The sequence below is a fragment of the Micropterus dolomieu genome, linkage group LG10, assembly GCF_021292245.1.
Source record: "Micropterus dolomieu isolate WLL.071019.BEF.003 ecotype Adirondacks linkage group LG10, ASM2129224v1, whole genome shotgun sequence".
Classification (NCBI taxonomy): domain Eukaryota; kingdom Metazoa; phylum Chordata; class Actinopteri; order Centrarchiformes; family Centrarchidae; genus Micropterus; species Micropterus dolomieu.
Window position 1 is genome coordinate 15555993 of NC_060159.1, and position 14567 is coordinate 15570559.

Below are 14567 nucleotides of genomic sequence, written 5' to 3' on the forward strand. Positions count from 1 at the left end.
TATTGAACACTGCAAAGCTGTTTTATGAGGTCACAATGGAGCTCTGTGCCTGCATTTCAGCCCACTCTTTGAATCCAGGCCCTGGCTTCAGACAGCGGCCTCTTCTTTGGCTGCCCGTCCAGACACACAGAGACACATCAACTCCCATCGCATTTACAAGCCTCAGGTGATTCGCCCAGGAGTAAGGGAGAAAGACAAATTGGAGAGCGTGGGGGGAATAAAGCTATAAAACGAGGAAATATTACATAAGAGAACAATCTCTCCTTGTGTCTCTGAAATGTTATCCAACACACAGATGAAAATAGCAAGAAATGATGCATGAACACACCCATTGGTTTATAACCAGCCAAAGTTTCCCACTTGGCACACACTTGTTGTTATTGTACAGTATGATAGTGCTGGAAGTGTATTAAATAACTTTGTAAGTACTGTTTATACTTAAGATAGTGGTGTGTAAGCTTGAAGTAATTACTCTTACACTGAGATCCAATCTGCCTTGGTTTTGCTCTGTTACAATATCACATACAGACACACACACACACACACACACACACACACACACACACACACACACACACACACACACACACACACACACACACAGTTCCTGAATAGAACCTCCTTGGCTTCTAGTGTGTGTTGTGGCTCATTAATTCATCGGGCGCTGGATACTGACACAGCTGCACTACACTCACCCTCAGGTGTTTCTTAGACTCTCTCTATCTGTGCATCCGTCTTTGTCGCTCTTTCATGACTTTACACAGTTTTCCTGAGGAATGCTGAGGGAGGCACGTGTTTGCAGCTCTTCTCCGAGGCATTTGAGGTCAAAGCGAGGCAAGGATGCAGAGAGCGAGACATCGCCGTTCCTTCCTCTGTCATCCATCATGGATAACCACCCCCCATGACCTCCAACCCCTCCCCGTGTGTGCTTCTCATTAGCGTTTTGGATAGGGGATTGGAACTAATTTTTTCCAGGGCACGAGGCTCGTAAAAGCAAACAGCTGCCCTCCACCCCCACCACCCACAGAGCAGAATATGAACTTAGAGAGCCACTGCACAATGCACTGTACTCATTGACCCCATCGTCCTCTGACGCACTGTTAGAAGTCAGCGAGGAGGGTGAGACTTTCATGGGATAATATTTTCAATCCAAAACTGAGCAAAACAGGCTCCCAAAAAGTCTTACTGTACATTGTGGCTGCATTTTATTGTTCTCTACATGATTTATTACTAATCTATAGTTTGGTAACTATGACTTCACTCTGCTGCACCCTACACTGCACCATGTGTGGATCCAAATGCACAGGAAGAACCTTCAAAACCAGCACAGCATTTAACCATTTCCTTACACTTAGTTATGCATATGCAGTACAGACTGGTGAGAAGATAAAGGTAAAAAAACGAGTGGAAACACATAATGAATGCAGATGCGCTCAGAAAATATGCATCCACTGAATGGTTGGTTGAGTATGAAAATGATGTGAATCTTATGTTATGGTCCTCATAGTCACCAGACTTCTTCTAACACCCACTGTGTGCATGGATAGATTACCTGGGCCATACAATAAATAAAATATAAAAAGTCATTAAAGAATCGAGACATAAAGTATCGCTGGATAGGTGGATTTTGTTACCTTTAGACAGAGCCAGGCTAGCTGTTTCCCGCCATTTCCAGTCTTTGTGCTAAGCTAAAATAGCTGGCTGCTTGCTTCATATTTAGTGTGAAGTATTCACAGATGTTATCAATCTTTTCATCTAACTCTCGGCAAGAACGTTAATAAGTGTATTTCCCAAAATGTAGAATTTTCGCTTTTAAAAATGTTGAAATATGTATGAAGATAGATCAGCTGCTGGTGAGGAACTGAGGTGTGCCATTATGGATCTGGAAAAAGGATTAAGACAGCCTCTATTCATCTCCAGCACGAACCAAATTGTTTCAACCAACAACAGAACCTCAGAGTTAAGGCAAACAATTGTAAACAATGTGGGCAGGTGCTCTGTCAGCTGTCCAACACCGAAAGAGGGAATGTCTTATGGAAGACTGATGTTTAATCTCTCTAGAAGAGTTCCAGAGAATTGTAACATCTATGCCAAGGAGCACTGAAGCTGTTCTAGTGCTTGTGGTGGTCCAACACCTTACTAAAACACTATTGTTGGTTTTCATTTGTTACTTATCTGTGTGTAGTACTAGTAATAACATTATATGGGTCATGAATGATCAATAGGAGGAATGGTCAGTGCAAAATGTTCATTTAAGGAGTGAGGGAAAAATTCACCAATTAAACAAAGGTCATTGTCACCTTAGAACACACCCCCATGTTTATAATGTGTGCGTGAGTGTGTGTGTGTATTTGAGTGCAATTGAATCAAAAACTAACTGGAGTGTGGGTATGCATAGGGATGTAGCTAAATGGTTAATTGGATTACTGTGTCACAAGATCCACGGACTCGCCTCTGGCTAAGAGCAGCTGCACAACCATTCCTAAGCATAATTATGTAATCAATACAGCAAGTGAACCAAAAACATCCAGAAATGTTAAAAGAATATATATAAAGCAGACTGGGGTATTGACAATCTGTGACATTTGGGGATGACAAATTAGAGTGTTACTTCCACTCCACACAATAGATTTTCAAAGGACTTTTTCTTCACTAAATTAAGAAAAACTGTGTAGTAAATAAAAGCATATGATCTGCACAACAAGACGTCTCCACAAATCAACACGTTTTATGATTTTCTGAACAACATGTGCAAACAATAAGTAAAAAAAAAATACTGTACATCTTCAAGCTGTAATGTTAAGCAATGTGATTTATAATGCAAAATGTAAAAACTCTGTGAAGCTGATTATTGCCATAGATGTTATTTTCAGTCAAAGAGTCAAAAATCCAACAGGATTTAATTACTGTGAAAGGAATCCATAGCTCAAACTCACTATTTTTCCCACAGATCTTAGGACAACAAACTAAAACTTTACTCACTGCACAGCAAACCGCAAACATCTATATTCTATATGTGCACAATAACTATAAGTAGGGCTGGGTATCGCTACTTGATACCTTTATGGTATTGACTGAAAAAGCCAAGTATCAAGTACAATCGAAACGTCTCCAGTCAAACCAGTACTTCAATAGATACCTAGGCTTACTTTTTGTAACCAGATCGCGTCAAAAAATTACTAGGCCTATTTGTTTGACTTTGCTTGCAGACAAACACATAAACAACACACTGAAAGAAAGAGAAGAGCGTGCCTTTTTTTCCTTATGTGCCTGCACCATAAACTGTATAAAAAAAGGCCTGCATGTGCCAAGTCTATGCGTGATTTTAACAGTCTTAGGCACGTTTTTGTCACTGTTGCAAGTTTATCACCAAAAGCTTGGCTCTTCTGGTATCATTTAACACTTCTCTGTATAGTTTTACTTGCTATTCACATCACTTGTCACTGATCGATGACTACGTTCCATCACGTCAATTAAACGCTTGTGGCGCAGCAGCAATCTGCTGATGTTACTCACGCAGTGTCAGTGTAGTTGGTTTGATCAGCTGGACGTGCAGCCTCTCTTTTCCTCTGTTTGCTTCTTTAGTGTAGTTAAGTGACTTGTCTACAAAAGCACTCGTGGTGGTCTTTCAATTCAGTTTATAGATCGAAAGTTAACAAAATAATTTTCCGTTGTTTACTTTCAACACACATATCAAAAAAATACCTTAAATTCATTCCCCATCACTTATTTGGTCACTAAACTATTTCACTAATCATTTGTTTGTTGTTAATTCAGAAAGCTGTACAACCTGTTTAGCTGCTTTTTCTGTCTGTAATGAAGATGACAATGCTATTGTTAATCCCACCTACAAAGCCATTATTAGCCTGGTTGTTTTTCCAACCAGGGTGTCAATGCACACAACGACAGAGACTGAAGACAGAGATCTGGAAAGTGATTCAGAGGTCTGGAACCAGAAATGTGATGTTGAAAATGGTACACCTTTTGTGTTTCTGAGTAGAATATTGTAACAGGATACATACTCTTTGGTGTGGAGAAAACATAGCATGGGTCTCTAAGAAATGTATATTATCAGTACTGAAAAAAGGTTCGTAACATGACCTGACTGTTGAGAAAACTGTTGGCAGTTTGTTGCAACTGTAGAGATCTCTACATTTGTACGGGAGTAACCCATCAGGCTTTGACCGAATAATCCCAGAACAAGTCCTTCAAGTTCTGGAATTTTCCCTTTGGTGTTGGCCTGCTGCAGGAATGCTACAGTAAGTTTAGGAATTTCATAAACATGTATTTAGGGTATAGACCATTTAATTTGCTTTGTGAAATCTAGCTAAGTAGAGCTTAGGAAAGAACACATCCCAGAATAGGCCGAGGTGGGAGCGGAAACCACACAGGAATGGCTGTTGAGAATACGGCCAAGAGGAGAGGCGCAGTTTTGAGGTTAAGGGGCCTTCGCTTTGCTGCGGGACATGACTCAAAGCAAAGATGGAAGGTTGCAGAGCTGCTGCCCTGGAATGTTCTACAAGTATGTGAAACCAGATTACAGGTTATGCAGACTGTGAAGACTAAACTCTCTCATCCTTAACCACATCCTGCTGTAGTTTCTGTTTCTACCAGAGATGAAAATGAGAGAATAAAAGGTGTGTGCTCACTTCAAGTCCCTACTGACTTTGTTACAGGGATGTAGAGGATAGATTTTAAGTAAAACATGGACAGAGTGGAGAAAGGAAAAAGTGTGAAAGAGTTTGGATAGATAAGACAAATAGATTTCTCATGACAGTCTGCACGCAGTTGAAAATTACATAACTTCTGCCTGACCCAGCTGTGTAACACACACCCAGTTAAATTTAGACTTCCTTACTAAACATTTGTGCCATAATAGAGAGCAAACAAAGTCAGTGTGTAAGGGTTACATACATGCTTTTCTGTGAGTGTTTGTCGGTGAAATGTGTGTGTGTGGTCACCTAACCCTTTGATTTGGAGTGTGGGAGTGGCCCTCTATTAAGAACCATAGCTCGACCCATCTACCTAATTACAGAAGGGAGTTTAGCTAAGGGTCAGGGTCTCCACCCTCAACGCCCAGTTCCACATTGCCTCTCAGTCACTCGAGAATCAACAATGGTCAGACAGCTTTTGTGATATAAATATAAAGGCTGTGCCACTGTTATTGTAGGTGCCCAAATGCCGAAACCTGGTAGGGAGACTAATTTATGGACTTCTTGCTCCCCTAAAATTTTGGTTAGTGGAGTAGTACTGTAAGAACATACGCACATGAATACAGATGCACAGGGGTTTGGAGACTTCAGGATGACTGTCAGCATGTCATTTGTGGACACCAGTGGTTGCCACAGTGTCTGCTGTACGACAGGGACGTACGACTAAACTGATGACCCAGCAAAGCAGTGTTTTCTCTGGTGGCAGTGCAGCCAAATGCCCAAAAGTAAAAAATAAAAGACTTACTTTGTGGGACAAGCATTCCCAATGCTTCTGTTAAGAAAAGAGGAAACAGGAGCGGCTTGTATAATCCACATGAGTACTTGTATTGTCATGTTTTCAAAATAGTCAAGGGGGTAAACTACTGCCATAGTTGACAAATATGCCATGTAGCAACCCATAGCATTCATATCTGACACACTTTGAAGTAATGAACAAATTCCTATCAAATCTGGCACGTTTTGTTAGATCGGGGCTGTATTTAGCCGCCAGTGCATTTCAAAATTTATGTTGAAAATAACGCACTTTGAACTGTCACCCTCAAACTACCATCAGAAGAGTTCCCACTTGGCAAAGTTTTTTATTTACAGGACCCAAATTGGAAGAGGCAGTCGATGAGACTGAATGAAGCAAAAGCAAAGTGTGTAAAATCAAATGTGGCAGTCTGAGCATGCAAAGTGACCACATGAGGGGTAGTGGAGCATCACCTGCTTTAAACCCAAAGGCCATGGTGCTGCAGGATAACTGAATTTAAAGTTTAAGGGAAAAGAGGATTTCCATCATTTTCAGAATCAAATTTCACAGCACAGGGCAGGCACTGCTCTTCAGGTGCATGGCAGAAACGGATGTTTCTGCAGTGTAATCAATTTAATTTAGGTGAGTAAACTACATAGAGTGTTTACTTTTGTCTCAGCACTGATTTCTACACAAAAACTGGTATGCATCCTGACCTCGTCAGACCCTACTCTATCTGGCAGGCTGTCGCAGAGTCTTTGAGAGCTGACTGCCTCTTGAAATCAGGTAGCTTTGAAATGAAGAAATGAGCCATGAAGTAGAAAATTGGGCAAACTAGAGGTCTGACGCCACACAGTCAAAGTAGGAGAAGTAATCATTCATCAGCAGTGATGCGAGTGCTCTTTCTTCAATATGATATCCTGCAAGCGTGAATGGGATCAGGGATTTCCGGTGAACTGTATGCTGTATCAGCTAATTCTGGAAGAGTCATTTCCCCCTCAGAGAGCACCAGAGTGCTTGTGCAGTTTGTACGTACCTCGTCTCGGCTTGTAGACATGTGGGCATGACACCAGCTGTCTTGTTAGCCTGTCCTTATGGATAAAGCTGCAGGAGGCCATTTTGACTGACCAGTGATTTTTCCCACACTCCCCTACAAAAGAAGTCAAATGGAGGGGACCTTTTAAGTCTTACTTTTTTGATTGATAAAAAAAACTGAATAAAAAAACATTAATATCCACTGGGGCAGAGGGGGAAATTCACATTAGTTGATGTGACTAAAACAGCTAAAGATGCTAAGGAAAGCTAAGAAAAGAATGTTAAAAAAATGTATAAATGTATAAGTATGGTAGTGTGTTCAATGACCAATATATGGTATGTTTTGTATGAAACTGCACATTATCTTGTCAGCAACACACAACGAGATAGAAAATACACTTTGAGCCAAAGTAAAAAAAAAAAAACTAAAATCCATGTAATTTCTAAATATTTTAAGATATAAATAGTGGTAGACCCTTGTACAACAACAACAACAACAACAACAACAATAACAGCCGCAGCAGCAGCAGTTAAACTTCAGCACCCAACTCATTAAAACCAACCACAACTGGGCAACTACCCGGCCTCTGTTGCTTTGCACCAGCTCTTTACTCATAAAACAGATGCCAGATGTGGAAATGCATTGTGCATAAATGGCTGGGGCCCACAGTTACACACATTGTCTGCTGGTGACATCTGTGCCATACACAAGTGGAAGTGGAATGAAAACTTGTGGTTTTAGGGAGTAAATTAAGTAGTTGTCTTGTTGTAAAGATGAATTACCACCAGCGAGATGTTCTTTAAATACACATTATTATTATATCTGTCATCTTGGTCAGACAAGTCTTTTTATGAATAAGAAATGGTTGTCCAATTAGCTTGGCTAATTGGCAGCTATGGCTGAGTATGACCTGACAAACATACAGTAAATTAATTTTACTCAGCAGCACCGTAACTGAAATTGGAGTTTGGTTGCCTTTAAAAACAAACCTTTTGTACATGCATTGGTATGGAGTTGTTGTTAATTACAACAGATGGTCTTAGCGTATGAACTATAGCTAGATTAAAATACCTAACATTAACACAATTATTTTGTTGTTTATACCAGTGTTTTTTCATTCTTTTTCATCTTGATTGGGAGCTCTTACTGTAATATTCTTATAATTTACCATCACATTGGTTCTGCTGCAGAGGGCTCTGCCTGAGTGAAAGAAGCTTAAAAAAAGCCCTGCTTTAATTGTTTGTTTACAATACATCTCTCTTGGCCCTGAGCCTCAGCCAAGCTAAATCAATTTTGAAAGAATCTTTTTTAGCAACACATACTTGTTTATGACTGAAGCATATCCCTGTTTTTTTCCCGTTATATGTATCCCCTCTATCTGATAATGGTTATCCTCATGGAGTGTGCGGCACCCAGTGCTGCTGAAATAGTGACTTTCTTGTGAAGTGTCACAACTATCTGGTATGAAAATTCCCCTTTTTCATCACCAGCTTAAGCAGAATATTCCCCAAAAAGCACTTCCTGCAGATCTAACTGGTAACAATTAGCAAGAAAAAATCAGAGGAATTGGAAAGACAAACTCCTTTCATCAGGGCAATGTCAACTGAAAACAGACAACAGCCGGTTATGGGAACTACAATCTACACCCTTGTTTTAGGATTCAGTGGTGATGCTGCTGAGTCACAAATGGCATGCTATAGATAAATCTGGAAATACACAAAGAGCTGGGTGCACACTCATGCACAGCTGCACAATCATCACCAAACCAGATATTTTAAGACTGTTGGTAAACCAAATCTTAACATCTATTTTGTATTTTTGTTGGCCTGTCATGGTGTTCGCCATGAAAAGTTATTTTATTGCCTCCACTGTGAACAAACTTAAATGCAGCAGTTATATACAAAAATGATTCATGAGTCCTAAGCCTGCAGGATTTCTCCCACTGTGAGTGATTTCACACAGAGCGTCAGTTATCTGCTTGCTTTAGGTTTCATGCTTGGATGTGCATGTAGCCAGTGAAAAGCCTGGAATCTGTAAGACCTGAAATGTGCTATATCACAGTTGCGCAGAGGAGCAAGCTTTAACCCCACAGCCAAGGACACATACGAAAGTAAGATGATAATTTTTATAGCATTCTTATGTCTTATGCTAAATATGAAGCTGGATCCTAGAGACAGTGACCTTAACTTAGCATATAGACTGGAAATAGGGGTAAACTGCTAGCCTGGCTCTGTCCAAAGGTAAAAAAAATGTCTACCAGCACCTCTGAAAAAAAATTATTAGATTTAGAGGTGCACACTTTAAAGCTGTTCAACCTTGTTTCCTGTCTTTACACTAAGCTAAGCTAATTGGTTTCTGTCTGTAGCTTCATATTTAGCACATAAATATGAGAGTGGTATCGGTTTTCTCATCTAACTCTTGGTAAGAAAGCAAATAAGCACATTTCCCATAACGTCAAACTATTCCCATAACCAGTTATCTCATCTGTATTCTTGAGGTTGAAAAATACACAGCATAAATGCCTGCAGACAAAGGTTCACATGAACAACGTCTGTGGTGTGCTATGTAAATCATTTGTTGCCCCACGCCCTGTGGGGTATGGATGAAGTTCTGGATGGAAAATAGGAGGCAGAATTGGGGCAAGGGAGTAAAGAGGGAAAAGAAAAAACACCATATGAAGGAGGGATCAGACAGAGCTAGCGAATCACTATAGAAAACCAGAATTCCTCTGGGTTAATCATGTGATGATAAAAACAGATTCAGGAAAAGCAGCTTCTGTAGCCCACAACACAGTGAGGAAATGAAAAGAAAGAAAGTCGGGGGAGAGACAGACAGGGGAAGAGTGAGAGAAGAGAAACGAGAGGGAAACAGGAACAGGAACGTTTTTGTCAAATCAGTTTGTGAGCTCTCTGTGGAGGTCAGCAGAAGAAGATGAATTTCACTATCTGGCAGCTAGAGCTTCCTCAATGGACCTTCAACTAAGAAAAACATAATGATTCTACCAGGAAGCAAAGAAACATGCACACACAGACTTAGATACTGTACTGTACACACACACACACACACACACACACACACACAGAGCAATAAATACAGTACTTACTCAAACTCTGCCCCGTTGAAGTTTACATCCATGTCTGTCTTCCAATACTTGGAAGGGATTGAATAAAAGTGTAATTTTTGGCAAAATACATACAGTACTGCACAAACATTTTAGGCAGGTGTGGAAAGCTGCTGTAAAGTAAGAATGCTTTAAAAAAAAATATACATGTTAATAGATTATATTTATCAATTACCAAAATCAAATCAATATTTGGTGTTGCCACCCTTTGCATTCAAAACAGCTTTAATTATTCTAGGTACACTTGCACAAAGTCAGGGATTTTGTAGGGCTATTGTCAGGTGTATGATCAAACAATTATACCAAACAGGTACTAATAATCATTAAAGATGGACCAGATATCACATTTACAGACGGAAAACCCAAAAACATAAGGCCAAAAAAATACCAAACTAGGTCTTCCAAGAACTAATGATATTTAATGTTCCTCCCTTTGTGAAATATCATGAAATTTGGGAACTCACTCAAAATGATGCTTAATGGCTGTAATGATAAAGCACTATACTTCCTGTGGAGTGTGCTGGGAATTTGTTGTTTCCTGACAGGAAGTGTTGACTTGGACACTCAACCAGCTGTGAGAAATACCCTTGTCTTATGGGTGATGGCAGAAGATACATGTATTCCTCTGTATATTGTTATAAGCTATGACAGAACTTTAATCACAACAATGTGTGCGTCGATGTGTGTACGTGTCAACCATGTGTGAGTCAGACACTCAAACAGAAGAGCTTTTGGTTACGATGTCTCTGTTTCTGCAGCAGCAGCAGTCCTTATCAGAGTTCGCTCAACGGTGAGCGTGGCAGGGTCGGTGCTGCAGCTCGGCCCTTCAGAACAAACAGACTGCATAAAGAGAGCCTGTTTCGCACTTGAGTGAGGGACAGAAGAGAGCATAAGGAGAAAGAGGGACTAAGAGTAAAATAAAAGGTTTGTAAGAGCAGACGATAAAAGACAGAAGCAGACAGAGGAGCGATGCTCAGTGAAATGATGGAATGGAATGAGAGACTAACAGTCCAAAAAAAGTAGTAATGGCTTTTTGGATAGCCTTTTTAAAACTGAGACCATGTCATAAAATATTTCCACAGGGGGAAAAAAGTGAGAGCTCCACACAATGTGCGACTGTGGTCCTCTGAAGCTTGCTACTTTTCTCACGGGCCTCAACAATAGACCTTTATAGGACTGTTACACTGTTCTGTCTGACACAGAGAGGTGAGATTTCAGCACAGAGATGATCCATTCCAGACGTGCACTATATTATACACATAAAGGTCAGGAACTAACACTGGCTGTCAAATAACAAGAAATGTGAGTAATACAATGGATTCCTTTGATATTAATATGTGGACTATCTTCCTTCTAATGGTATTAAAGAATATCAAAATAATTCAGACTGGTTAAATACCGCAACTTACACAATTGTACAATGTACTAAATCACGTTTTGATGAAGAAAAACAATGCTGCAATATGTTCCAATGTAAGAGTCACATTTTCTCACTTCTCGCACCATTAGATAACAAAGGAACCCGCACACTGACACTGGGGCGTGAAAAAACCCCTAAAAATCTGAAATAGTAAAGAGTTTGAGACACAGCTTATATAACAAAAACATCGTCATAATCATCATCATTTGGACAACAATTCTTATACAGAAGTTCACTGTGGAAATAGTAAATACTAGTCGGTATATAAGTATATTTCTGCCTCTATGGCAGCAAAAACAGATATGCAGCAGCAGCGCATTAACTGGAGAAATAAAACAAAGTAGAAAAACTGCCTCCACAATAAACTCCAAACATAACTGTAGCGGTGGAAATTTCATAAATAGACACATTAACCATAGACTGACAGAAAGCGTCAAATACAATCAGGTCGCAGAGTCAGAAATGTTTCTACTCACTGCTGACAGACCAGGAGCAGGGCCAACGCTAGCCAAAGATTCATCGTGCCCAAATGCCAGTTTTCCACAAATGGTCAATAGCTGATTTATTTGAATGAGATAATTGCTTTACTTTAATTCACCTAATACATCATAATTATATTCATATTTGGGTAATATTTTTACACTCTTCCAAACCATGACTCTTCTTCTCCACCTTCGACTGTTTTCCATACACTGCAGTGCTGTGCAGATGCAGACTAGCTGCAAGTGTGCTCACGAGTGTATGAGTGAATGAGTTTCTGCAATAATTTATTTTATATATTTTTATTGGTATGTGCCGGCACACAACACTTATAGTATTGGTACTTAGCTTGTGATGTGTGTCTGTGAGCATGTGTGTGTTTTTCACATGTATAACCAGAGTCTGTGAAACCCCAAATCTCTCACTAATTACACAGGGGATGGTGGCAGAGCGTTGGCCTCCATGCCTGCATCAACTGTTACATAAACACTAATTTGACGGAAACTGCTGTCAGGCCCCATCTTGGTCTACAGTACTGGTCAGGGCCAGGTTAAACCGCTGCTGGAATGGGACTCAGCCACGCCCTTGGTTTGTGCTCGGTTCTTTTCAGGATATGTGTGTGCGTGCGTGTGTGTGTGTGTGTGTGAGAGAAAGAGATATGTGGAAAGCATTGTGAAAAATCATGAAGGTGAAAATGTGAGTGAAAAACAGAGTAGGGTGGGTCCATGTGTATAGTAGTTTGAACATTTGATTGCATTTGTGTGTGCATGTGAGAAAACAAAGAAATGTGTGTGTGTGTGTGTGTGTGTGTGTGTGTGTTTGAGTGAGTTTGAAAGTGTGTGAGGACACTGTACAGTGCCCATTACCAGAAGCCACAGGATGTGCGTCTGCAGCAGACCACCTTGTACCCCATGACTTCATGGTAGTGCCTCCTGAAACACCATACACACATGTGCGTGCACGTATAATCACATTCACTTCCTTACACATTATTTCCCCCTAACCTCATCAGGTGCCAAGAGTGCATTTGCCATGTGTTGAGCACATGCTGGTGACGGTGATTTGCCCCAGTAAGAAGAAGAGAACTTACAACTAACAAACTTTCTGAATAACAGTTGAGGTATCATAGACCGTGCTTACATAATCAAAAACATGTTTACTATCTACACTGCAAGGCAAAGCAAGTGAGCAATCTAAATAAAGTGACAATGTTTGAACAGTTTGGTGATAATGCAGTGACAGGCATTTGGCACTTCGCTGGACCACAGTGGCCAGAAAGAGAGCAAAGAGCAACAACCGAGCAATAAACAACAGATGGCAGCTTGCACTTCCAAGAACAGCAAACGAGCATTTATAGAGGAAGCCTTTGAAACAAGGCTGCATGCTGCAGTAACAATCACGGAATTTTAATATCCATCCACCATCATCATGAATCAAATTCAAAGGCACAATCTGAAAGAGTCTGTACCGTTGACCACCGCCAACAATAACAATCACATCCAAATATATAAAACGACTACAAGATCATGTGGAATGGAGCTTTGCTTTCATAACCAAATGTAATGTAAGGTTCAAAGTGACTTGATTGAGGAAGTAAAAGTAGTATTATCTAGTTAAATTAAGACTTTTAGATATATAGTATAGTAGGTATACAGGCAAGTGTTCAAAATAAGGGTTTAAGTCCAACATAAATTGACGTCAGATGATTCATATAATCTACGGTACAATCTGACTGCAATAACAGTGGAGAAGTGTGAGCTATGATCTAGCTTGAGATACAGAGTTGTATCAATACTATTTTTGTCACCAAAGTGTTTCTTGCCTTAAAGTCAATACCAGTTGATCTGTTGGTGGTGAGGAAAATTCAGATTTTGAGCATTTGAAGACTCGTTTCTTCAATGAGGTCAGGCTTCAAGTGTCCTCACTAGTGCTCACTAGCGCCATTGTGCAAACGACCAAGCACTCTTTGTCCAATTGCTGACAAAAAGAAAAGGAGGCTAAAACATAGCCCTGCAAAAGCCTCAAGTAATTACAGGTTGGACTATTACGGCATAAATACATACATTTTCTGTCAAAAGCACTTCATCTTCACTGACACTGGCACTAATAATCACATACTTATATGTCAGTAGTTTTGACACATGCACAGGAAGCTACATTTTGGTAATTTCTCCTTCACCCACACTGTTTCTTTGTTTAGCACTTCTCTGGCACCCAAACCACAAGCTCTACAGAGGATGCAATGGAGAAATATACAGCCATTATGGGTCATTAGGAAGCATAAAGTGGGGTTCCTTACAGTACCAGCAGAGAACAAAGTGTATTCTTGCCCTGTTTCTGTGGTGAGGGAGGATTGAAGGTGGTAAGGCCCCATCCACAATACTGCATTTTTGTTTTAAAACGGAGACCTATTTTAAAATGCTGACCTAAAATGGAGAAGTTTGAAAACGCTGCCGACCCCGTTTTTTGTTTTGAAATGCCGGAGGGCGTTTTAGTGAAGACGGGCAAAAATGGAGAACTTTAGAAACGATGATGCAGAAACTCATGCTGGGCTCTCTGATTGGGTCTTATAACTCATCCAAAGCAGTAATACGAGTTTTTGACTTGGTATTTTTATTAAAATATTCTGTACCATGCAAATAACACTTATCTGCCAACACTTGTCGCCGTTTACTTTGCAACGATTCCCAGTCTGTTTTCCGCTGCCAGAGCTGCTTTTAACTCCCTGTTCCATCCAGTAACAGTCCCAGCTTGTTATTGGTCCATGGTCTGCATTACTATTCTTTCACCAAATGTTCTGTAACTATGGTAGACACCATCTGCTTCATGTTTACATGCGCATGCCCAGTGTACCTGAATGGCCACTAGATGTGCGTTTTCAGTCGTTTTAATGTAGACCCAAATCAGCTCTGATACACAGATAAAACACTGCTGTGGACGGAAATCGTATTCGTTTTACTTCCCCTTTTTTAACTAAAACGGAATAGTGTAGATGGGGCCTAAGTCTCCCCCTGCCTCTGCTGTGTTAAAGCAAATTTACATAGTGTATCACATAGAGGCAGCAC

General features: G+C 40.3%; 1 protein-coding gene across 1 annotated transcript in view; it reads right to left on the reverse strand.

Annotated features, from left to right (window-relative positions):
• The window catches only part of usta (uronyl 2-sulfotransferase a), a 67469-nt gene that overhangs the window by 37410 nt on the left and 15492 nt on the right, over positions 1-14567 (reverse strand). The gene's annotated exons all lie outside the window — the stretch shown is intronic.